The sequence below is a fragment of the Pristiophorus japonicus genome, chromosome 8 (genome assembly GCF_044704955.1).
Source record: "Pristiophorus japonicus isolate sPriJap1 chromosome 8, sPriJap1.hap1, whole genome shotgun sequence".
Taxonomy (NCBI): domain Eukaryota; kingdom Metazoa; phylum Chordata; class Chondrichthyes; family Pristiophoridae; genus Pristiophorus; species Pristiophorus japonicus.
In genome coordinates this window covers 148,178,670-148,203,890 of record NC_091984.1, presented here as the reverse complement: position 1 = coordinate 148,203,890, position 25,221 = coordinate 148,178,670, and the positions used below count along the sequence as shown (strand labels likewise).

The window sequence follows — 25,221 nt, the reverse complement described above, 5'->3', positions numbered from 1 at the left end:
TTAGGGCGCTGTGGACACCTCCTTACTCACCGGCCGCGAGCCGCAAGATTTTAACTGGGGGCACTCGATAACGCAGAACGAACGGAATATATATGTAAATAACGAAAGCCCAACCTGTGGAGGGAAAAACCGCTCACAAAATGGTTGTGCTGTATCTGTCTTAATCAGGAAATCAGAAGAAACGGGAGCCCGGGTGTAATTGATCAGTTATGGACCCACAATGCACCTCCCGCAGCAGAAGATGACGGAATTCCAGATATTTCCGGTTTTGGTGACAAAATATCATCAGGGGGATTGTAGCACCAGCTTTCTGGCCATTTCTATCAACAATATTTTAAATCCTTAAATCCAAATCCCCAAGAAAGATCTGTACTGTTTGGCGAGCTTGTCGGGGTGACACTGAGGTGCATTCATATACAACCGGATATTTCACACTGACAGGCTGGGTGGCAGGGAACCCAGGCCCATTGATGTCATCACCATCTAAAGTGATTCCTGGGAACAATATCCCGAGAGGTAACTCAGAGACACTGTGCCTTTGCATTATTAAAGCACAGTCACCACTCAGTCCCAACCCAAACTGGTGCAAGGCAGGAAATGGCCGGCCCATTGTCTTCCAGGAGATAAGCCGGTTAAGCAAGATCGGTTTGTGATCGAAACCCATTACGGGCTAATGGGGGCCATCAACTCAGGAAACGACAGACATCCAGTAATCAGCACCCATTGTCTCTCCAGACGCAAGGCCTGGGAGCGGGAAAACAAAACATCATTTTTCACAAAGATTTCAAAGACTACGAGCCATTCCAGGCCACAGGGTGGGGAGTCCAGACAGATCACTGGAGTCAATCCATCGGTCAGTATTGGTGGGAGGAAAGGTGATGGGTTTTGGGGATATAAGGAGCCACTTTGCAACAAGCTCCAGCTCAGGAAGAAGAAAGCTCCGGAAAAAGCCCAGGAAAAAGCTCAGGAAAAATCGCAGGAAAAAGTCCAGGAGGGAGACGTTCAGGAAGAAGCTGCAAGCAAGACAACGGGCAATCAGGGTGAGCATATTGCCTGCGCCTACACATCCACAAGACCACTTAGCTGTGTGAGGGGGTGATTGTAAGTCCCAACCAAACCCAAGGGGTTTAGTGCTGGGGGGGATCCTGTGTTAGTTTATTTCACGGCAGTGTTCATTTATTAAGCCGTGGTAACTTAGCACGGCACGGCTTATTGGACAAGCCAGGGTTGTACTGTTTTGCACTGTTTATGAGTGGTGTTGTTAATATTATTAAACACTAATACGGTTCAGCCCAAAAAATGTGTGTCCGAGTCTGATCTGTCCATATAATCCTATCGTCCAGAACTTGTAGTAGGAGGTGCGTTTTTGGTACGCCCGAGAAAACCACCTATAGGCAACCTCTCAGTACTGCCCCTCCGACAGTGCAGCGCTCCCTCAGTACTGCCCCTCGGACAGTGCAGCACTCCCTCAGTACTGCCCGTCTGACAGTGTAGCATTCCCTCAATACTGCCCCTCTGACAATGCGGCACTCCCTCGGTACTGCCCTTCCAACAGTGCGGCAATCCCTCAGTACTGCCCCTCCGACAGTGTGGCACTCCCTCAGTATTGCCCCTCTAACATTGCAGCACTCCCTCAGTATTGCACCTGTGACAGTGCAGCACTCCCTCAGTATTGCCCCTCTGACAAAGTGGCACTCCCTCAGTACTGCACCTCTGACAGTGCAGCACCCCCTCAGTACTGCCCCTCTGACAGTGCAGCACTCCCTCAGGACTGCACAGTTGTGTATGTCTTTAGTTTGCATTCAGGTCCCTGGAGTGGGGCTTGAACCCACGATAAAATATTGCATCACTGGATGCCGCACAGTCTGAGCTGTGAGTCATATCCCGACCTCAGTTGGAACTGCTAACTCAGAACAAACAACAACAGCAACTTTTATACAGCACCTTTAACACAGTAAAACTCCCCGAGCGCTTTACAGGAGACTTATAGAATAAAGATTGACAGTGAGCCACGTCAGGAGACATTGAAAATTGCAGCTCAGTCAAATTGTGAGGGAAATTGGCAGTGCTGTCTTCATACCAAAAGGGGGCGATGTTGGTTCTGAAAAGACCAAATTTTTGGACAATTTCTGTGTCACTCAATTGATTGGTTTGTAAAACCCGTTTGTTCCAAACCTCCAGTCAGGTTTGCAGAATCATTTCCAGTTCCCCACGTGTCATTTGATGGTGGATCTCAGCGTGTATCTCCTCGTGCGCTCGTGAGGCGGTGTCTCAGACCGATTGGCCAGTCAGCAGCCACTCCGCACTGCAGCGAGCATTGGCAGGCCATTCCACTGTGGGAGGCCTCACTGCGGAGCTCGGTGCACGGGGTATATCCACACAGAGACGCTCTGCCACCAGGTACAGCAGCAACAACCTGCATTGCTATAGCAACTGGAACTTTAGAGCAACATCCCGAGGCAGCTGACAGAGGCGTAATCTGGTCAAAGTGGTGCTGAGCCAAAGGGGGAGGGGCTGGGAGGGTGATCAAAGCCCTCAGTCACAGATTGGGTTTGAAGGGAGGTCTTAAAAGAGGAGAGGGGTGGAGTGGCAGAGAGGTTTAGGGAGCAGGGAGTTCGGGCCAAGGCAGCTGAAGGCACGGCCCCCAATGGAGGGGGAAGGGAAGGGGGGATGGATAAGAAGCCTGAGCCAGATACAGCAGCCCCTGAACACAACAACAACTTGCATTTATATAGCGAGTGTTGTGACAATGACAGACAGTGAGAATATAACCCTGATAATGTAACACAGTATTTGCAGCACTTGACACTGTGGGGAAAACTTGTAATTTTAAATCCATGAACTGTACATAAGCGAGAGCAGGACCTGTTTGTGGCCGGTGCGGAGATCACCACTTACAGAAGGTAGTTACTGCAGGGAATCCAGGGCCACAGTGACCTCCTGGACTAGTTTCCATCGCCTCGGGCGGGGGGCGGGGGTCGGAGAGGAGTTTCCCAGATTTATTTCCCCCAATGGGTTTTTTAGCTGGTTTTTCGCCTCTCCCAGGAGATCAGGTAGCTTTGGGTGGGGTGGAGAGTCTATACTGTGATACACAAGGTATCACAATTGTGTGGGACGGGCTGGATGGACCACAGGGTCTTTACCTGTCCGTCACTGTCCGCGGGTTTGGGTTTCAAAGATGTGGAGCTCAATTGGAAAGAAAGACTTGCATTTATATAGCGCCTTTCACCATGTCAGGACATCCCAAAGCGCTTTACAGCCAATGAAGTACTTTTGCAGTGTTGTCACTGCGGTAATGGACGAAACACGACAGACAGTTTGTGAACAGTAAGCTCCCACATGTGACTATGACCAGATAATGGGCCCAAATTGCGTATCGCCCCGGTTATGGCGGTAGCTTTTCCCACACCGAAGTCCCGCCCTGGAAGCGAAATTGGGGTCACGGCCCCTGACAGGAAGTGGAGCGCAATGTGGTGCGCAGCACTTCCCCTGGGGGTGGGCTCGGGGGCGAATGTCAAGCTGCACCTTCATGGCACCGACCCCACCACATCGGCACAGAAAGGCCCGACCGGTAAGTCGGCAAAAACAAATGGCGTGGCGCGGCGGCGCACGGCTCCCGGTAAGTTTCACTCCGCGAGCGAAGTGCGGCCCGGTTTTTGACCCGTAGGCCTGGCGCGGACACAACTCACGGAGCGCTATCCATTTCGCTTCTCTGCTAAATCTCCGAGGGAGCCGGGAGCCACGCCCCCCACCTCCCCAGGGAAAACATTGTCACACCCCATTAGCGCCCCCCAGAGGCAGTAATGCAGGTGCACAGCGCAGGAATTTCGTCCTCAATCTGATTTTGATGTTGATTGAGGGATAGATATTGACCAGGACACTGGGGAGAACTGCCCTGCTCTTCTTCAAAACAGTGGAATGGGATCGTTAACGCCCACCTGAGAGAGCAGAGGGGCCTCGGTTTAACCTCTCGCCTGAAAGACGGCCCCTCCAACAGTGCGGCACTCCCTCAGTACTGCACTGGGACTGTCAGTCTAGATTTCTGAGCTTAGTCTCTGGAGTGGGACTTGAACCCACAACCTTCGGGCTCAGGTGAGTGTGCTGCCCATTGAGCCACAGCTGACTGAGTTGAAAACTTAAGGCCCATTAATGGCCCATCGACGGTGTTCGCCCTCAGTGGGGTGAACAAATCCAGAAATTATGGCCAGAATGATGTAGTCCAGGCCGTTATTTACTTTTTTATACTTTTAAATTTATTTCTGTTCAGTTAGTTCTCAGTCTATTAAATAGAGGCATGGCAGGGCAGTTCTGTCCCGTGGAAGCACATCCTGTGCCATGTGGGAAGTCCTGGACACTTCTCGTGGCCTGGACGATCACATGAGCAGGAAGTGTCACCAGCTACAGCAACTCGAGCTCCGCGTTTCGGAGATTGAGCGGCGGCTGGAGTCACTGCGGTGCATCCGCGAGGCTGAGAACTTCGTGGATAACACGTTTCTAGAGGTGGTCACCCTGCAGCTTAAGATTGTGCAGGCAGAGAGGGAATGGGTGACCACCAGACAGAAGAGGAGGTCCAGGCAGGTAGTGCAGGAGTCCCCTGAGTCCAACTCCATCGCCAACCAATATTCTGTTCTGAGTACTGGTGGGGGTGATGGTTCCTCTCGGAAGTGCAGCCAGAGCCAAGTCCACGGCACCACAGGTGGCTCAGCTGCACAGGGGGGAGGAAGAAGAATGGAAGAGCAATAGTGGTAGGGGATTCGATAGTTAGGGGAACAGACAGGCATTTCTGTGGCCACAGATGTGACTTCAGGATGGTATGTTGCCTGCCTGGTGCCAGGGTCAAGGATGTCACTGAGTGGCTGCAGTACATTCTGAGGGGGGAGGGTGAACAGCCAATGCTTGTGGTCCATATTGGTACCAATGACATAGGCAGCAAGAGGGATGAGATCCTACAGGCAGAGATTAGGGAGCAAGGAGACAGATAAAAAAGCAAGACCTCAAAGGTCGTAATCTCCGTATTACTGCCGGTGCCACGTGCTAGTTGTTATATATGTGGACTTGTATTTACTCTGTACAGCCTCCAGAGGGCTGATCCCCTGGAGTCCCAAGGGATCCCATAATCCCTTGGGAGCACAGGTATTTAAGGAGGCTTCACAGGTTGGGGAGGCACTCTGGAGACCTGCAATAAAAGACCAATGTCACACTTTATTTTGAGCTCACACCAGAGACTACAGAAATAGAAGCACAGAGCAGATGAATACGTGGCTGGAGAGATGGTGCAGGAGGGAGGGCTTTAGTTTGCTGAGGCATTGGGACCATTTCTGGGTGAGGTGGGACCTGTACAAGATGGATGGGTTGCACCTCAACAGAGCCGGGACCAATATCCTTGTGGGGGGTGTTGTTATTGCTTTTGGGGACGGTTGAAACTGGCTTGGCAGGATGATGGGAACCTGAGAATGGATTCAGTGGGGAGAGAAGCAAAGCTGGAATTCGAAAGCAGAACAACAGAAAGTGATTTTGGAAGACAGAGGAAACAAAGCCTAAAAATTAGACAACAAGGCAGTTTGGCAGTGCTAAATGGTATATACTTCAATGCATGGAGTATAGGGAATAAGGCAGATGAGCTGAGAGCACAGATAGACATTTGGGAGTACGATATTATAGCTATTACTGAGACATGGCTGAAAGAAGGACAGGTATAGCAGCTCAACATTCCTGGTTACAGGGTTTTCAGACGGGATAGAGAGGGTAAAAAAGGAGGGGGTCGCAATTCTGAAACAATTGAAAGAAACAATTACAGCTGTGAGGAGGGATGATATGTCGGAAGGATCATCAAATGAGGCCATATAGGTCGAATTGAAGAACGAAAAAGGGGTAATCACACTGCTGGGAGTGTACTATAGACCCCCAAACAGTCAGAGGGAGAGAGAAGAGCAAATATGTAGGCACATTTGTGAAAAGTGCAAAAACTATAGGGCAGTAATAGTAGGGGATTTCAACTACCCGAATATTAACTGGGATAAAATTAGTGTGAAAGGTATAGAGGGTGCGGAATTCCTAAAATGCATTCAGGAGAACTTTTTTAGCCAGTATGTAACAAGCCCAACAAGGGAGGGGACGGTTCTGGACTTGGTTTTGGGGAATGAAGAGGGGCAGGTGGAAGGGGTATCAGTGGGAGATTATTTTGGTGCCAGTGATCATAATTCAGTTAGATTTAGTGTAGTTATGGAAAAGCACAAAGATAGACCAGAAATAAAAGTTCTCAATTGGGGAAAAGCCAATTTTGCTGAGCTGAGATGAGATTTGGCCAAAGTGGACTGGAAACGGCTACTTGAAGGTAAATCAGTGTCAGAGCAGTGGGAGGCATTCAAGGAGGAAATCCTGTGGTTTCAGAGTAAGTCTGTTCCCTTAAAGAAAAAGGGTGGGGCTAATAAATCTAGCGGCCCTGAATGTCAAGTGAAATACAGTGTAGGATAAAGTAAAAAAGGGAGGCTTATGACAGATACCGAGGGCTCAATACTGCAGGAACTTTAGAGGGGTATAGAAAGTGCAGGGGTGCAATTAAAAAGGAAATTAGGAAAGCAAAGAGAGAGCATGAAAACATTTTGGCAAGTAAAATCAAGGGAAACCCGAAGATGTTTTATAAATACATAAAGAGCAGGAGGATAATTAAAGATAGAGTAGGGCCTATTAGAGACTATAAAGGTAATCTGTGTGTGGAGGCAGAAGATGTGGATATGGTTCTTAATGGATACTTTGCATCTGTTTTCACAAAAGAGAGGGGCAATGCAGACATTGTAATCAGGGAGGAGGTGTGTGAAATATTAGATGAAATAAACATAGTGAGAGAGGAAGTATTAACGGGCTTAGCAGCTTTGAAAGTGGATAAATCCCCAGGCCGGATTAAATGTATCTCAGGCTGTTAAGAGAAGCAAAAGAGAAAATAGCAGAGGGTCTGACCATCATTTTCCAATCCTCTCTGGCTACAGGTGTGGTGCCGGAGGACTGGAGGACTGCTAATGTTGTACCTTTGTTTAAAAAGGGAGAAAGGGATAGACCGAGTAATTACAGGTCAGTCAGCCTAACCTCAGTGGTGGGAAAATTATTGATGAAAATCCTGAGAGACTGGATAAATCTTCATTTAGATAGACGGATTAATCAAGAACAGTCAGCATGGATTTGTTAAGGGAAGATCGTGTCTGACTAACTTAATTGAATTAATCGAGGAAGTAATAAGGAGGGTCGATGAGGTTACTGCGTTTGATGCAGTGTATATGGATTTTAGCAAGACTTTCAATAAGGTGACACATTGCAGTCTGGTCACGAAAGTACAAGCCCATGGGATGCAGGGAAAAGTGGAAAGTTGGCTCAGAGGCAGGAAGCAAAGGGTAATGTTTGATGGGTGTTTTGTGACTGAAGGCTGTTTCCAGTGAGGTTCCGCAGGGCTCAGTACTAGGTCCCTTACTTTTTGTGGTATATATCGATGATTTAAACTTGAATGTAGGGGGTATGATTAAGAAGTTTGCAGAAGATACAAAAATTGGCTGTGCGATTGATAGTGAGGAAGAAAGCTGTAGACTGCAGCAAGATATCAGTGGACTGGTCAGGTGGGCAGAACAGTGGCAAATGGAATTCAATCCGGAGAACTGTGAGGTAATGCATTTGGAGAGGTCTAACAAGGCAAGAGAATACACATTAAATGGTAGGACACTGAGAGGTGTAGACAAACAAAGGGACCTTGGTATGCATGTCCACAGATCCCTGAAGGTAGCAGGCCAGGTAGATGGGTTTTTACGACAATCCGTCAGTTTCATGGTCACCATTACTGATACTAGCTTTTTATTCCAGATTTATTTGATTAACTGAGTTTAAATTCCCCAGCTGTCGTGGTGGGATTTGAACTCGTGTCTCTGGATCATTTATCCAGGCCATAGTAGTCCACAGCTCTTTCAAAGAGCCAGCACAGGTTTGATGGGCCGAATGGCCTCCCTCTGTGCTGTGAGATGCTGTGATTAAGGAGCACGGCTCCAGCTAGCGTATGTGGGTTCAAGGGTTGAAAGCAGGGATTTGGGTGGAGCCCATATAGATGTACCACAAGGGGGCGCTACAGCATCGATTGATCCAATTATTGGCAGCGGGGAAACCGGGGATGGAAATAGTTTCAATAAAATGTATGCTGCGACTTTTAAAGTGGTCACCACCACCAGCACGATCATAGAATCACAGAAAATTACAGCACTGAAGGAGGCCATTTCGGCCCATCATGTTCGCGCCGGCCAACAAAGAGCTATCCAGTCTCATCCCACTTTCCAGCTGTGGGTCCGTAGCCCTGTGGGTTACGGCACTTTAAGTGCACATCCAAGTACTTTTTAAATGTGGTGAGGGTTTCTGCCTCTACCACCCTTTCAGGCAGTAAGTTCCAGACCCCCACCACCCTCTGGGTGAAGAATTGTTTCCTCATCTCCCCTCTAAACCTTCCACCAATTACTTTACATCTATGCCCCCTGGTTGTTGACCCCTCTGCTAAGGGAAATGGGTCTAGTCTATCAACTCTATCTCGGCCCCTCATCATTTTATACACATCAATAGGGTCTCCCCTCAGCCTCCTCTGTTCCAAGGAAAACACCCCCAGCAGATCCAATCTTTCCTCATAACTAAAATTCTTCAGTCCCGGCAACATCCTCGTGAATCTCCTCTGTACCCTCTCTCGTGCAATTACATCTTTCCTGTCATGTGGTGACCAGAACTGCACGCAGTACTCTAAATGTGGTCTAACTAGTACTTTCTACAGTTCAAGCATAACCTCCCTGCTCTTGTACTCTATGCTTCGGATAATAAAGGCAAGTATTCTGAGTGCCTTTTTAAGCACCTTATCGACCTGGCCTGCTACCTTCAGGGATCTGTGGACATGCACTCCAAGGTCCCTCCATTCCTCCACCCCTCTCAGTACCCTCCCATTTATTGTGTATTCCCTTGCCTTTTTGCCCCTCCCCAAATGCATTAGAACAAGGCTGCAGTTAGAGCAGCCTTTCCACCCGCTGACAGCACTCACTGAGTCTGACTCATGGCATCGATCAGCTGGACATTGATCTGGAAACACCAGCCCCCTGGTGAGGGAATCAAGGCTCTGATGCGACTGATAAAAGTCAAGATGAGGTTGCGGAGAGGTACACAGCTGCTGCTGGACACAATGAACAGGAGGAGACCATTCAGCCCCTCGAGCCTGTTCCCCCATTCAATCAGATCATGGCTCATCTGTATCTGAACTCCATCTACCCGCCTTGGTTCCGCAAGTTCCAAGGCCTATACTCTCTAGAGTTTAAAAGAATGAGAGGTGATCTCATTGAAACATACAAAGTTCTGACAGGGCTTGACAGGGTAGATGCAGGGCAGATATTTCCTCTGGCTGGGGAGTCTAGAACCAGAGGTCACAGTCTCAGGATGAGGGGTCGGACATTTAGGACTGAGATGTGGAGAAACTTCTTCACTCAGAGGGTGGTGAATCTTTGGAATTTTCTGCCCCATAGGGCTGTGGAGGTTCAATCTTTGAGTATATTCAAGACGGAGATCGATAGATTTTTGAATATTAAGGGAATCGAGGGATATGGGGACAGTGCAGGAAAGTGGAGTTGAGTTAGAAGATCAGCCATGATCTCATTGAATGGCGGAGCAGGCTCGAGCGGCAAAATGGCCTACTCTGGCTCCAGAGGAGCGGAGGGAATGGGAGGGGTCAGGAGGTGTGTGTGAGGTAGGGGGGCAGAAAGGTGGGGAGCGAGTTTGGGGTGAGGGATTAGGGGGGTTGGGATGGGGGAGGAATGTGGTGTCAGGAGGGTGGGAGTGAGGGAGGGCTAGGGAGGGAGGTGGGGGAGCGACTTTTGTGGGTGGAGGGAGAATGGCTCGGTGTGGGGAGGGGAAGGTAGAGACTGACATCGGCTTCCGGTTAAGCAACACCTCTTTTTTAAAAATTCTCATCCTTGTTTTCAAATCCCTCCATGGCCCGTCCCTCCCTATCTCTGTAATCTCCTCCAGCCCCACAACCCCCCGAGATGTCTGTGCTCCTCCAATTCTGCCCTCCTGAGCATCCCTGATTGTAATCGCTCAACCATTGGTGGCCGTGCCTTCTGTTACCGAGACCCCAAGCTCTGGAACTCCCTCCCTAAACCTCTCTGCCTATCTAACTCTCTTTCCTCCTTCAAGACGCTCCTTAAAACATACCTCTTTGGTCACCGTCACTAATTTCTTCTTATGTGACTCGGTGTCAAATTTTGTATCTCATAATACTCCTGGGAAGTGCCTTGGGACGTTTCACTACGTTAAAGGCGCTATATAAATACAGGTTGCTGTTGTTGAATTGAGGCAAAATCTGGTATTCTGGATGTCGCCGCTCCTTTTAACGCTCTCTCCAAAGCACGCACAGCAAATGTAACGCCCTTATTGAAAAAAGGAGGCAGACAGAAAGCAGGAAACTATAGACCAGTTAGTCTAACATCTGTGGTTGGGAAAATGCTGGAGTCCATTATTAAGGAAGCAGTAGCTGGACATTTGGAAAAGCGTAGTTCAATCAAGCAGAGTCAGCATGACTTTATGAAAGGGAAATCATGTTTGACAAATTTGCTGGAATTCTTTGAGGATGTAACAAGCAAAGTGGATAAAGGGGAACCAGTGGATGCAGTGTATTTGGATTTCCAGAAGACATTCGATAAGGTGCCACATAAAAGGCACAAGATAAAAGTTCATGGGGTTGGGGGTAATATATTAGCATGGATAGAGGATTGACTAACTAACAGAAAACAGATTCAGTATAAATGGGTAATTTTCTCGTTGGCAAACAGTAACTAGTGAGGTGCCACAGGGATTGGTGCTGGGGCCTCAATTATTTACAATCTCTATTAATGACGAAGGGACTGAGTGTAAAGTAGCCAAGTTTGCTGGGAGGACAGACGCACCAACATTAGTGTCCTCGACCAGGTCAACATTCTCAGCATTGAAGCACTGACCACACTTGATCAGCTCCGCTGGGCAGGCCACATTGTCCACATGCCAGACACGAGACTCCCAAAGCAAGTGCTCTACTCGGAGGTCCTTCACCGCAATCGAGCCAAAGGTGGGCAGAGGAACGTTACAAGGACACCCGCAAATCCTTCCTGATAAAGTGCAACATCCCCACTGACATCTGGGAGTCCCTGGTCAAAGACCCTAAGTGGAGGAAGTGTATCCGGCAAGGTGCTGAGCACCTCGAGTCACATCGCCGAGAGCAAGCAGAAAACAAGCACAGGCAGCAGAAGGAACGTGCAGCAAACCTGTCCCATACCCTCAATGACTATCTGTCTCAGCTGTGGCAGGGACTGTGGTTCTCGTATTGGACTGTTCAACCAACGAAGGACTCATTCTGAGAGTGGAAGCAAGTCTTCCTCGATTCCAAGGGACTGCCTCTGATGATGGGTGGGAAAGTAAATTGTGAGGAGGACACAAAAAATCTGCAAATGGATATAGACAGGCTAAGTGAGTGGGCAAAATGTTGGCAGATGGAGTATAATGTGGGAAAATGTGAGGTTATCACGCCCCCTGATCCCCCCTCCACCTACCCTACTGACCCCCGAGCCCCCCCAGGAGCTGGAGCATCCTCAGGCTGCCATGACAGTCACATACACACACACACACACACACCTACAGACAGTGCTGGCTAACAGTCACACACACACACACACACACACACACACACACACACCTACAGACAGTGTTGGGTAACAGTCACACACACATACACACACACAACCTACAAACAGTGCTGGGTAACAGTCACACACACACACACACCTACAGACAGTGCTGGGTAACAGTCACACACACACACACACCTACAGACAGTGCTGGCTAACAGTCACACACACACACACCTACAGACAGTGCTGGGTAACAGTCACACACATACACACACACAACCTACAAACAGTGCTGGCTAACAGTCACACACACACACAACCTACAAACAGTGCTGGCTAACAGTCACACACACACACACCTACAGACAGTGTTGGGTAACAGTCACACACACATACACACACACAACCTACAAACAGTGCTGGGTAACAGTCACACACACACACACACCTACAGACAGTGCTGGGTAACAGTCACACACACACCTACAGACAGTGCTGGCTAACAGTCACACACACACACACCTGCAGACAGTGCTGGGTAACAGTCACACACACATACACACACACAACCTACAAACAGTGCTGGGTAACAGTCACACACACACACACACACACACACCTACAGACAGTGTTGGGTAACAGTCACACACACATACACACACACAACCTACAAACAGTGCTGGGTAACAATCACACACACATCTACAGACAGTGCTGGGTAACAGTCACAGACATACACACACACACACAACCTTCAGACAGTGCTGGCTAACAGTCACACACACACACAACCTACAAACAATGCTGGGTAACAGTCACACACACACACACCTACAGACAGTGCTGGCTAACAGTCACACACACACACACACCTACAGACAGTGTTGGGTAACAGTCACACACACACATACACACACAACCTACAAACAGTGCTGGGTAACAGTCACACACACACCTACAAACAGTGCTGGGTAACAGTCACACACACACCTACAGACAGTGCTGGGTAACAGTCACACACATATACACACACACACAACCTTCAGACAGTGCTGGGTAACAGGCAGACACACACAAACACCTACTTAAGATGAAATAGCAGCGCATTTGGAAATCAGTGACAAGATCAGTCCAAGTCAGCATGGATTTATGAAAGGGAAATCAAGCTTGACAAATTTTCTGGAATGTTTGAGGATGTAACGAGTAGAGTGGACAAAGGGGAACCTGTGGATGTGGTGTATTTGGACTTTCAAAAGACTTTTGACAAGGTCCTACACAAGAGATTGGTGTGCAAAATTAAAGCACGTGGTAATGTGGTGATATACTGACGTGGAGAGAGAACTTGTTGGCAGACAGGAAGCAGAGAGTCGGGATAAACGGGTCCTTTTCAGAATGGCAGGCAGGGGTGCCGCAGGGCTCAGTGCTGGGACCCCAGCTATTTACAATATATATTAATGATTTAGATGAAGGAATTGAGTGTAATATCTCCAAGTTTGCAGATGACACTAAACTGGGTGGCGGTGTGAGCTGTGAGGAGGATGCTAAGAGGTTGCAGGGTGACTTGGACAGGTTAGTTGAGTGGGCAAATGCATGGCAGAGGCAGTATAATGTGGATAAATGTGAGGTTATCCACTTTGGTGCCAAAAACAGGAAGGCAGTATATTATCTGAATGGCGGCAGATTAGGAAAAGTGGAGGTGCAACGAGACCTGGATGTCATGGTATTACAGTCATTGAAGGTTAGCAAGCAGGTACAGCAGGCGGTGAAGAAGGCAAATGGCATGTTGGCCTTCAGAGCTAGGGGATTTGAGTACAGGAGCAGGGAGGTCTTACTGCAGTTGTACAGAGCCTTGGTGAGACCTCAGCTGCAATATTGTGTTGAGTTTTGTTCTCCTAATCTGAGGAAAGATGTTCTTGCTATTGAGGGAGTGCAGCGAAGGCTCACAAGACTGATTCCCGGGATGGCAGGACTGACATATGAGGAGCGATTGGATCAACTGGGCCTGTATTCACTGGAGTTAATAAGAATGAGACGGGATCTCATAGAAACATATAAAATTCTGACAGGACTGGACAGGTTAGATGCAGGAAGAATGTTCCCGATGTTGGGGAAGTCCAGAACCAGGGGTCACAGTCTAAGGATAAGGGGTAAGCCATTTAGGACAGAGATGAGGAGAATCTTCTTCACTCAGAGAGTTGTGAGCAAATGGAATTCTCTTCCACAGAGAGTTGTTGAGGCTAGTTTGTTAGATATATTCAAGAGGGAGTTAGATATGACTCTTACGGCTAAAGGGATCAAGGGATATGGAGAGAAAGCAGGAAAGGGGTACTGAGGGAATGATCAGCCATGATCTTATTGAATGGTGGTGTAGACGCGAAGGGTCGAATGGCCTTCTCCTGCAGCTATTTTCTGCATTTCTATGTTTCTACAGGCGGTGCTGGGTAACAGTTACACACACACACACACATCTACAGGCGGTGCTGGGTAACACTCACACACACACACACACACCTACAGGCGGTGCTAGGTAAGCCACACTAACACTCAGGGACATGTACACGGTGATACACTGACTGCTCCTCTCCCTAAGCTGAGGCCTCACTCGGTACAGTTTTGTGCTGCTGCCACGAGCCACACGTTAAGGAGAGAGAATGCAACGTTGTGACTGTGGCCTCCTGTCCCCAGATTGCTCCCAGCAGTCAGCACACAGAGTGCACAGTGCGATCCCACCATCGGGAGCTGTCCCAACACCCCCAGTGTGCAGAGTGAGAGCCAATGCTCAGACTGGGAGGGTTTAATCCCAGCAGCTTTCAGTGTCTCTGTGTTTAATCTTGTGCACTCCAGGGGCTCGAGGTAAAATTGATCATTTTAAAATGATTGATAATTGGCTTTGAATCAAATCTCCTGCTGACGTGCCATTGATTGACAGCCCGCCCAGCCAATCAGGACAGACACTTACTGAAATGCAGCCAATCCAGCTGAGGGGGAGGTGGGACATTTCCAAAGCACTCGCCAGACACAGACTGAATATTCTTCACGTTTATTGCCTTTTACAGATTCACATTTACAGAAACAAGACTTGAATAAACAGCCCAGCGAGAGCGAGCTGGAGACATTCACAGGGAGAATGCAGCTTTATTAAAACAGTTGTGAGGATTTTCTCCACACCGTGAGAATCCTGTCCCTTTAAACGGGGACAAAACCTTGAATTGAAACAGCAGGGTGAGCAGGGAGGGGATCTGCTTACTGAAGCGGCACTTCACAGTTTAACATCAGTTTTACTCTGCTGACAGTCTTCAGCATCTTCGAGAGGTTTTATTTGGCAGCACGAGTCAACACTGTCCCATCAAACCCTCCCAGGGCAGGTACAGCACGGGTTAGATACAGAGTAAAGCTCCCTCTACACTGTCCCATCAAACACTCCCAGGGCAGGTACAGCACGGGTTGGATACAGAGTAAAGCTCCCTCGACACTGCCCCAATAACGTGCCTTATCCCCTGACCCTCAGATGCTTTCTCTGACCCGGTCCCGAGAAGGAAGAGAGTAGAAATGCAGTGCTGACAATGACCTTTGGCCTCCCGGCTCACCCCCTGTTCTATTTAAAGTTGTGTCTCCCCCGCGGACTGTCCCTGACACACTACGCACATTCTGCTCTCCTGACCCCCTTGCTGAGGGGAGAGGAGAGGCTCTCGTGGGTGAGGCTGCAGGAGAAGCTGGCGTTGGACTCCCAGTCGGAGCCAGAGAGGGTCAGCAGGCTGCTGACACTGTAGGTGTTGTCCGAAGCTCGCAGGTAGTCGCTGGTCTGGACCCCGGCCGAAATGGTCGCCCCGTCCTTCTTCCACTCCACCTCCACCGCATCGGGGTAGAAGTGATCGGCGAGGCACACCAGGGTGGCAGTGCCCTTGGTCGTGACCTCCTCCGGGGAGGGGGGCAGCAGGGTCAGCGTGGGTGTTGTCTTCCCTCGTTCTGAAAGGGAGGAGAATGATGTTTAATAGGTGTATATTAGTATGTGTATGCGTGTGTGTGTGTGTGTGTCACTGTGGGTGTTTCCGTGTGGGGATAATTCACATCTGATAACGGAGACCTGGGTTAATGAACTCCTGGCTGGTGATTAACCATTAGAGGTGAGCAACACTAATTCTTAATCTTCTTTGCCTCGCTTGATACGTTTAATCTAAATATAAATGCGTTTGATGTTAAGGTGATTAAAAAAAAAGATAGGCTTGCATTTATATAGCGCCCTTCACAACCACCGGACATCTCAAACGCTTTACAGCCAATGAAGTACTTTTCGAGTGTAGTCACTGTTGTAATGTGAGAAACACAGCAGCCAATCTGCGCACAACAAGCTCCCACAAACAGCGATGTGATAATGACCTGATAATCTTTTCTTTTGTCATATTTGTTGAGGGTTAAATATCAACCAGGACACCGGGGAGAACTCCCCTGCTCTTCTTCGAAATAGTGGCATGTGATCTTTTACATCCACCTCAGAGAGCAGACGGGGCCTCGGTTTAACGTCTCATCTGAAAGACAGGACCTCCGACAGTGCAGTGTCCCCTCAGCACTGCACTGGAATGTCAGCCTAGATTTTTGTGCTCAAGTCCCTGGAGTGGGATTTGAACCCACAACCATCTGACTCAGAGGCGAGAGTGCAACACACTGAGCCACGGCAGATACTCAAAATCATATTGGACTATTGTGTAAACATCTGCAGTGCAGGGTTGGCACACATTCAGCACTGAAATGGTTAACAGTAAGAGTCAGTAAAGACTGAGTGTCCCGTTAAGACGCTGTTCACTGGCAGGAAGCTCGAACTGTGGATGGGTGGATACAGGGGAAACAGGCTCAGCAGTGAGAAAGCTCAGATCACACACAGATCGGGAGAACTTTATCCGGGAACATTGCGGCACACTTGTATAAACACACTTCAGCAAGGCTTCATGTTGGGGGTCGGTGTAGAAGCTTCTAGATTGCATTTAAAAGCTTGCTGCCTAGCACTGCGGTGAGGTCAAGGGTGAGGCTACAATTAGCCTCAATGTTCCGGGGTCAGGCAGGGTCACTGCTCCCAATGATCCCATGACCTCCTGGAAGGTCAGAGTGCGCGGACAATGGGCGAGGGTCAGGATCAGGGCCCTCCCACTTCAATGAAAGAAAGCCTTTGAATTTATATAGCGCCTTTCGCAACCTCAGGATGTCCCAAGGTGCTTTATAACCAATTGCACACAGGAAGATTTACGAGGATGTTGCCTGGACTGGAAAATTTGAGCCATGAGGAAAGATTGGATAGGCTGGGTTTCTTTTCTTTGGAACAGAGGAGGCTGAGGGGAGACCTTATTGAGGTGTATAAACTTATGAGGGGCCTAGATAGAGCGGATATGAAGGATCTATTTCCATTAGCAGAGGGGTCAACAACCAAGGCATAGATTTAAAGTAATTGGTGGGAGGTTTAGAGGGGATTTGAGGGGACATGTCTTCACCCAGAGCGTGGTGGGGGTCTGGAACTCACTGCCTGAAAGGGTGGTAGAGGCAGAAACCCTCACCACATTTAAAAAGTACTTGGATATGCACGTAAAGTGCCGTAACCCACAGGGCTATGGACCAAGAGCTGGAAAGTGGGATTAGGCTGGATAGATCTTTGTCGGCCGGTGTGGACACGATGGGCCGAATGGCCTCCTTTCATGCTGTAAATTTATCTGATTCTATGAAGCTCCCAGACTGCAATAAGATCATGATCAGATCATCGGTTTTAACTATGTTGGTTGTGGGATAAATATTGCCCTTCCAATAGTGATTATGAGATCTTTCATGTCCACCTGAGAGGGCAGACGGGACTTCGGTTTAACGTCTCATCTGAAAGACGGCAACTCTGGAGGATATGTTAGAAGGATCATCAAATGAGGCCATATGGGTTAAACTGATAAACATAAAAGGGGCGATCACACTGCTGGGAGTGTACTATAGACCCCTCAACAGTCAGAGGGAGATAGAAGAGAAAATATGTCAGCAAATTGCTGAGAAGGTCAAAAACAATCGGGCAGCAATCGTCGGGGATTTCAACTCCCCTCACATTAACTGGGATGGAATAGAGGGCGCAGAATTCTTCAAATGCATTCAGGAGAACTTTTATAGCCAGTACTTAGCAAGCCCAACAAGGGAGGGGGCGGTTCTGGGCTTAGTTTTAGGGAATGAAGCTGGGCAGGTGGAAGGGGTATCAGTGGGAGAGCATTTTGATGCTCGTGATCATAATTCAGTTAGATTTAGGGTAGTTATGGAAAAGGACAAAGATCGAGCAGGAATAAAGGTTCTCAATTGTGGAAAGGCCCATTTTACTCAGCTGAGAGGTGATTTAGCAAAAGTGGGCTGGAAACAGCTACTTGAAGGTAAATCAGTGTCAGGGCAGTGGGAGGCATTCAAGGGGAAGATAGTGAGGGTTCAGAGCAAGTATGTTCCCACAAAGGAAAAGGGTGGCACTCCCAAATCTAGAGCCCCCTGGATGTCGAAGGGCATACAGGGTAGGATAAGGCAAAAAAGGGACGCTTATGTCAGATACCCAGAGCAAATACTGCAGAAAGCCCAGAGGTGTATAGAAAGTCCTGGGGTGAAATTGAAAAGGAAATTAGGAATGCAAAGAGAAGGCATGAAAAAATATTGGCAAGTAAAATCAAGGAAAACTCAAAGATGTTTTTTAAATACGTAAAGAGCAAGAGGATAACTAAGAAAAGAGTTGGGCCTATTGGAGAACAAAAAGGTAACCTGTGTGTGGAGGCGGAAAATGTGGGTATGGTTCTTCGTGAATACTTTGCATCTGTCTTCACAGAAGAGAGGGACGATGCAGACATTGTAATTGAGGAGAAGTGTGAATATTAGATGAGATAAACATAGTGAGAGAGGAAGTATTAAGGGGCTTAGCAGCTTTGAAAGTGGATAAATACCAGGCCTGGATGAAATGTATCCCAGGTTGTTGAGAGAAGCAAGGGAGGAAGTAGCGGAGGCTCTGACCATCATTTTCCAATCCTCTCTAGCTACAGGTGTGGTGTCATAAGACTGGAGGACTGTTAACGTAGTACCTTTGTTTCAAAACGGAGAAAGAGATAGACCGAGTAATTACAGGCCAGTCAGCTCAACCTCAGTGGTGGGAAAATTATTAGAAACAATTCTGAGGAAGAGGATAAATTATCAGATAGAAAGGGACGGATTAATCAAGGACAGTCAGCACGGATTTGTTCAGGGAAGGTCGTGCCTGACTAACTTGATTGAATTTTTTGCGGAGATAACAAGGAGGGTCGATGAGTGTTGCACCTTTGATGTAGTATACATGGATTTTTGCAAGGCTTTTGGCAAAGTCTCACGTGGCAGAAAAGTAAAAGCCTTTGGGATCCAAGGAAAAGTGGCAAGTTGGATCCAAAATTGGCTCAGTGGCAGGAAGCAAAGGGTAATGGTCAACGGGTGTTTTTTGACTGGAAGGTTGTTTCGAGTGGGGTTCCGCAGGGCTCAGTACTAAGTCCCTTGTTCTTTGTAATATACACCAATGATTTAGGCTTATATTCAATGGAATTTAGAAGAATGAGAGGGGATCTCATAGAAACATATAAAATTCAGACGGGATTGGACAGGTTAGATGCAGGAAGAATGTTCCCGATGTTGGGGAAGTCCAGAACCAAGGGTTACAGTCGAAGGATAACGGGTAAGCCATTTAAGACCGAGATGAGGAGAAACTTCTTCACTCAGAGAGTTCTGAGCATGTGGAATTCTCGACCACAGAAAATTGTTGAGGCCAATTCGTTAGATATATGCAAAAGGGAGTTCGATGTGGCCCTTACGGCTGAAGGGATCAAGGGGTATGGAGAGAAAGCCGGAATGGGGTACTGAAGTGCATGATCAGCCACGGTCATATTGAATGGTGTTGCAGTCTCGACGGGCCGAATGGCCTACTCCGGCACCTATTTTCAATGTTTATATGTTTCTACTTCAACGTCGGGGACATGATCCCCTACAAGGTTCCACACAAGAGATTGGTGTGCAAAATCAAAGCACATGGTATGTGGGGTAATATACTGATGTGGATAGAGAACTGGTTGGCAGACAGGAAGCAGAGAGTTGGGATAAACGGGTCCTTTTCAGAATGACAGGCAGTGACTAGTGGAGTGCCGCAGGGCTCATTGCTGGGACCCCAGCTCTTTACAATGTACATCAATGAGACAAGGGGTATGGAGAGAAAGCAGGAAAGAGATACTGAGGGAATGATCAGCCATGATCTTATTGAATGGTGTTGCAGGCTCGAAGGGCCGAATGGCCTACTCCTGCACCTATTTTCTATGTTTCTATTTTTCTATGATTAAGAAGTTTGCAGATGATACATAAACTGGCCGTGCGGTTGGTAGTGAGGAAGAAAGCTGTGGACAGCAGGAAGATATCAATGGACTGGTCAGGTGGGTAGAACAGTGGCAAATGGAATTCAATCCAGAGAACTGTGAGGTAATGCATTTGGGGAGGGCTAACAAGGCAAGGGAATAAACATTAAATGGTAGGACACTGAGAAGTGTAGAGGAATAATGGGACACTGGAATGCAGGTCCACAGATCCTTGAAGGTAGTAGGCCAGGTCGATAAGATGGTTAAGAAGACATACGGAATACTTGACTTTATTAGTCGCGGCATGGAATACAAGAGCAGGGAAGTTATGCTATAATTGTATAAAACACTATTTAGACCAGAGGAAGAGCACTGTGTGCAGTTCTGGTCACCACATTACAGGAAATGTGTGATTGCACCACAGAGGATACAGAGGAAATTTACAAGAATGTTCCCAGGACTGGAAATTTTTAGCTATGAGGAAAGATTGGATTGGCTGAGGTTATTTTCTTTGGAGCAGGGGAGGCTGAGGGGAGATTTAATTGAGGTGTATAATATTATGAGGGGCCTAGATAGAGTGGCTAGGATGGACCGATTTCCCTTAATAGAGAGGTCAACAACCAGGTGATATAGATTTAAGGTGTGGGTAGAGGGAAGTTGAGGAGAAATATTTTCCCCCAGAAGGTGGTGGGGGTCTGGAACTCACTGCCTGAAAGGGAGGTCGAGGCAGAAACCCTCACCACATTTAAGAAGTACTTGGATGTGCACTTCAAGTGCCGTAACCCACAGGGCTATGAACCAAGAGCTGGAAAGTGGGATTAGGTTGGATAGCTCTTTGTTGGCCGGCACAGAGGCTAGGCTGAATGGTGTCAGCAAGTGGCTCAGTTGGTAGCACCCTCGCTTCTGAGTTAAAAATTGTGAATTCAAATCCCACTCCGGTGTCCTGGCCAATATTTATTCCTTAATCAACAAAACAAAATCAGTTTATTTTGTCATTATCACATTGCTGTTTGTGGGAGCTTACTGTGCACAAATTAGCTGCTGCATTTCCTACATTACAACAGTGACTATACTCCAAAAAGTATTTCATTGGCTGTAAAGCATTTTGGGTAGTCTGGTGGTCATGAAAGGCACTATATAAATGCAAGTCTTTCTTTTCTCAGAGCCGAGCGTGCTAGTGACTGAGCCACGATTGACACCTCACGGTCGATTAGCCTGACACGCTCAGTCTCTGGGCTCACACTGGGACAGTGAGCCCACTTGGGGAGCTCAGTCTCTGGGCTCACACTGGGACAGTGAGCCCACTTGGGGAGCTCAGTCTCTGGGCTCACACTGGGACAATGAGGCCACTTGGGGAGCTCAGTCTCTGGGCTCACACTGGGACAGTGAGCCCACTTGGGGAGCTCAGTCTCTGTGCTCACACTGGAACAGTGAGCACACTTGGGGAGGGGAGCTGTGCCCCAGAGGTAGTGCCTTCAGGAGTGAGATGGGGAGCAGATCACAGGCAGCCTGTGGTGTAGAGGGGAGACATTTCACCGGCCGAGGGCAGGTGCTGAGCCCGTTTACCTGTAAGAATGAGGTAAGTGGATGGGGAAAATGGGCCGGGCACTGAGGTAACGTCCTGTGTTGCTGGTGGAACTCCTGCTGTCTGCTCCGTCACATGTGACAAACACGCAGACACATCAGGCGGACATCTGGGATGGGGGATTGTCCAATGGAGAGATTGAATAGACTAGGCCTATATTCTCTAGTGTTTATAAGAAAGAGAGGGGATCCCATTGAAACGTACAAAATTCTGACAGGGCTTGACGGGGTAGATGCAGGGAGAATGCTTCCTCTGGCTGGGGAGTCTAGAACCAGGGGTCACAGTCTCAGAATAAGGGGTCGGCCATTCAGGACTGAGATGAGGAGAAACTTCTTCACTCAGAGGGTGGTGAATCTCTGGAATTCTCTCCCCCAGAGGGCTGTGGAGGCTCAGTCCTTGAGAATATTCCGAAGATCGATAGATTTTTGGATATTAAGGGAATCGAGGGATATGGGGACAGTGCAGGAAAGTGGAGTTGAGGTAGAAGATCAGCCATGATCTCATTGAATGGCGGAGCAGGCTCGAGGGGCCGAATGGACTCCTCCTGCTCCTAATTCCCATGTTCTTATGGAACGTTAGTCCGTGATCTGGGGATTTTCTGCTGGGTCCAGGTTTAATCAGCAGGGGAATTGTGCGAGTCCCAGTTAATAAAAAGAAAAGAGAAATTAAAGAAAGACCTGCATTTATATAGCGCCTTTCACACCTCAAGATTTTTCAAAGTGCTTCACAGCCAATGAAGTACATTTTTGAAGTGCGGTCATTGTTGTAATGTGGGAAACACGGCAACCAATTTGTGCACAGCAAGCTCCCACACACAACAATGAGGTAATTGAGATTTTTAAGCGATGTAGGTTGCGGGATAAATATCATGCTGAACTCGAGCCACAGAAACAGCAACTGAGAGTCTCCCCACAACCCTGGAGCACTGCAGCCGCCGGATTGCGAGCCCTGCTGCCCCTGTTTGTGATCAGAAGTTGGACAGGAGGTGAGCGGGGGCTGGACAGATCAGAGTTGGAGCTGGGGGAGGCGGGACCTCGGGAGTGTCAGTGTGCTGAGGCTGAGCTCAGTTATATCAGAGACTGTGACAGGAGCACAGACTGCCCCCAGCGAGCTCACTCACTCACACCCACACTCTGCCCGTGTCTCACACACCGTGTCTGTCACACTGAGACAGGCAGGAGGCTCGGGACCGATTTCCGGGGATGGTGCAGGGATGGGACCGCAGTGTGCCAACGTCCAGATCTCCTCCACACGGTGGGTAACAGTTCGTTACTTATACTTTGCTGGGTGAAGGGGGAGTGTGGGTAAAGGAACACAGCCGGGCTCCCTGTCATACACAGCACTCTTCAATTAACCCTTTCATTCACCGCAGCTCTCCACCATATTATATAACCCATACACAGGCACTGGAGAGGGTGCAGTGAAGGTTTACAAGGATGGGACCAGAAATGCGAGGGTGTACATATCAGGAAAGGATGAACAGGCTGGGGCTCTTTTCTCTTGAGGCTGAGGGGTGACCTGATCGAGTTCTTTAACATGAGGAAAGGTTTTGATAGAGTGGATACAGAGAGAGTGTTTCCACTTGTGGGGAAGAGCAGAACTAGAGGCCATCAATATAAGATAGTCAGCAAGAAATCCAATCGGGAATTCAGGAGAAAATTCTTTACCCAGCGAGTGGTGGGAATGTGGAACTGGCTACCACAGGGAGTGATTGAAGTGAATAGTATCGATGTATTTAAGGGGAGGCTAGACAGGGATATGAGGGAGAAGGGAATATGCTGATAGATTTAGATGAGAAAAGACGGGAGGCTCGAGTGTAATCATATGTAAACTAACACCTTCGCATATTCAGCATTTGTGTCTTGGAAAGATTCAGTATTTAAAGTGTTAATAACGGAGCATTGGGGTTTACTTACTCAGTCTGAGCTTGGTTCCTTTACTGAACGTGAGGGGAGCTGTAATATTGCTGACAGTAATAGACTGCGACATCTTCTCTCTGCACGTTGCTGATGCTCAGGGTGTACGTGTTGGACTGGTAACTGCCGGTGAAGCGATTGGAGGTTCCAGTGAAACGAGATACTGCATTATAGATCAGCAGAGTGGGTTTCTGCCCGGCTTTCTGCTGGTACCAATGAACATCATTGCTGGCGGATGCACTGGCGGTATAGGTGATGGTTGCAGTCTGTCCCTCACTCACTGACAGCACCGGGGGAGACTGGGTCATGATGACGTCCCCACTGATACCTGAGGGGGAAATGGGGAAAGAAAGTGAAGTAAACACTGTCACAGAAAGACGCTGTAAAATGAGAGGTTGCTCGAGACACTGAGCTCTCCTCTAGTGTCAGCATTTGCCCTTCAATCACTGGTCAGTAGAGTTGGACAGAAATCGACAGCAGGGAGATATTAAACGTGGAAGGAGAGAGATTGGTACCTGCGACGCAGAATGCCAGAGGCCAGATCAGCTGGATGGGTGAAATCATGGTGTCTGCTCCTGTCCCTGTGCCTGCTTACTGATAAACTGCCCTTCACTGGGCTCTGCTTTATAAACCTGCAGCCTGAGAGAGTCTCACTGCCCATCTCTCAGTATGTAAATGTCTTCACCCAGAGAAAGCCACATCAGCACATTTCACTTCCTCTTCTTCTCCCCGTCTGTCTCCCTCCCTCTTCACCTCCCTCTCCCTTCCTCTCTCCATTCCCCCCCTCTCTCTCCATCCCCCCCTCTCTCTCCATCCCTCCCTCTCTCTCTCCATTACTTCCTCTTTCTCCCTCTCTCTTCCCCACAGACTCCCAGGTGCAATACACTGAAATGCAGAGTAAACCTCCCTGTGCCCTGCCCCACCAATGGATGTTAACCCTTGACCCCAGACCATACCTTCTCCTGGAGTAAGGCCCCATTCCCCACAGTGGCCATCCCTTGGCCTCTCTCAGTAAACTAGCTGTTTATTCCCCAGTTAAGGGCCGTTCTGTGCTGTGGCCCTATTCTCAGTGGGGACCGGATTGGACAGAAAGCTCATTTCATGAAGGCCCAGCAGAGGGAGGAGATCCTCACCCCATCATTGTGAGCTGGAGCGACAGGACAGGGTCTGACCCACTGCCCCATCCTGTCTGCTCAGAACATCTTCGATTCCCTTCCCCTTTCCTTCCCCTTCCATGGCCCCGCTCCGGTTCAGGGTGTTTTTACTGGGATCAGCTGCCGACGATTGCACGTTTACAACAGGAAGGGTCCGCACTCCATATCCCACTGGTCCTCCAATAGGGCCCAGGAAACATGGCTCCTTCCTATTGGTCCCCCAGTAGTGAACAGGAAACCTGGCTCCTTCCTATTCGTCCCCGAACAGGGACCAGGAAACATGGATCCTTCCTATTGGTTCTCCAATAGGGAATAGGAAATCGGGCTCCTTCCTATTGGACCTCCAATAGGGCACAGGAAACATGGCTCCTTCCCATTGGTTCTCGAATCGGGTCCAGGAAATATGGCTCCTTCCTATTGGTCCTCCAAAGACTGAACTTCGAACCCCACACCCTCTCTATTGCATCGGCCTCTTATTTCCATCTCCAACATTGCCCATCTCCACCCTACATCAGCCCCTTGATGGAAGAAACCCTTAGCTGAGCTTGTCTC

The 25,221-nt window shown here is 48.5% G+C and overlaps 1 pseudogene; it reads right to left on the bottom strand.

The window, feature by feature from the left end:
- Positions 1 to 24,095, bottom strand: LOC139269181 (immunoglobulin kappa light chain-like; annotated as a pseudogene).
- Positions 24,096 to 25,221: the final 1,126 nt, after the last annotated feature.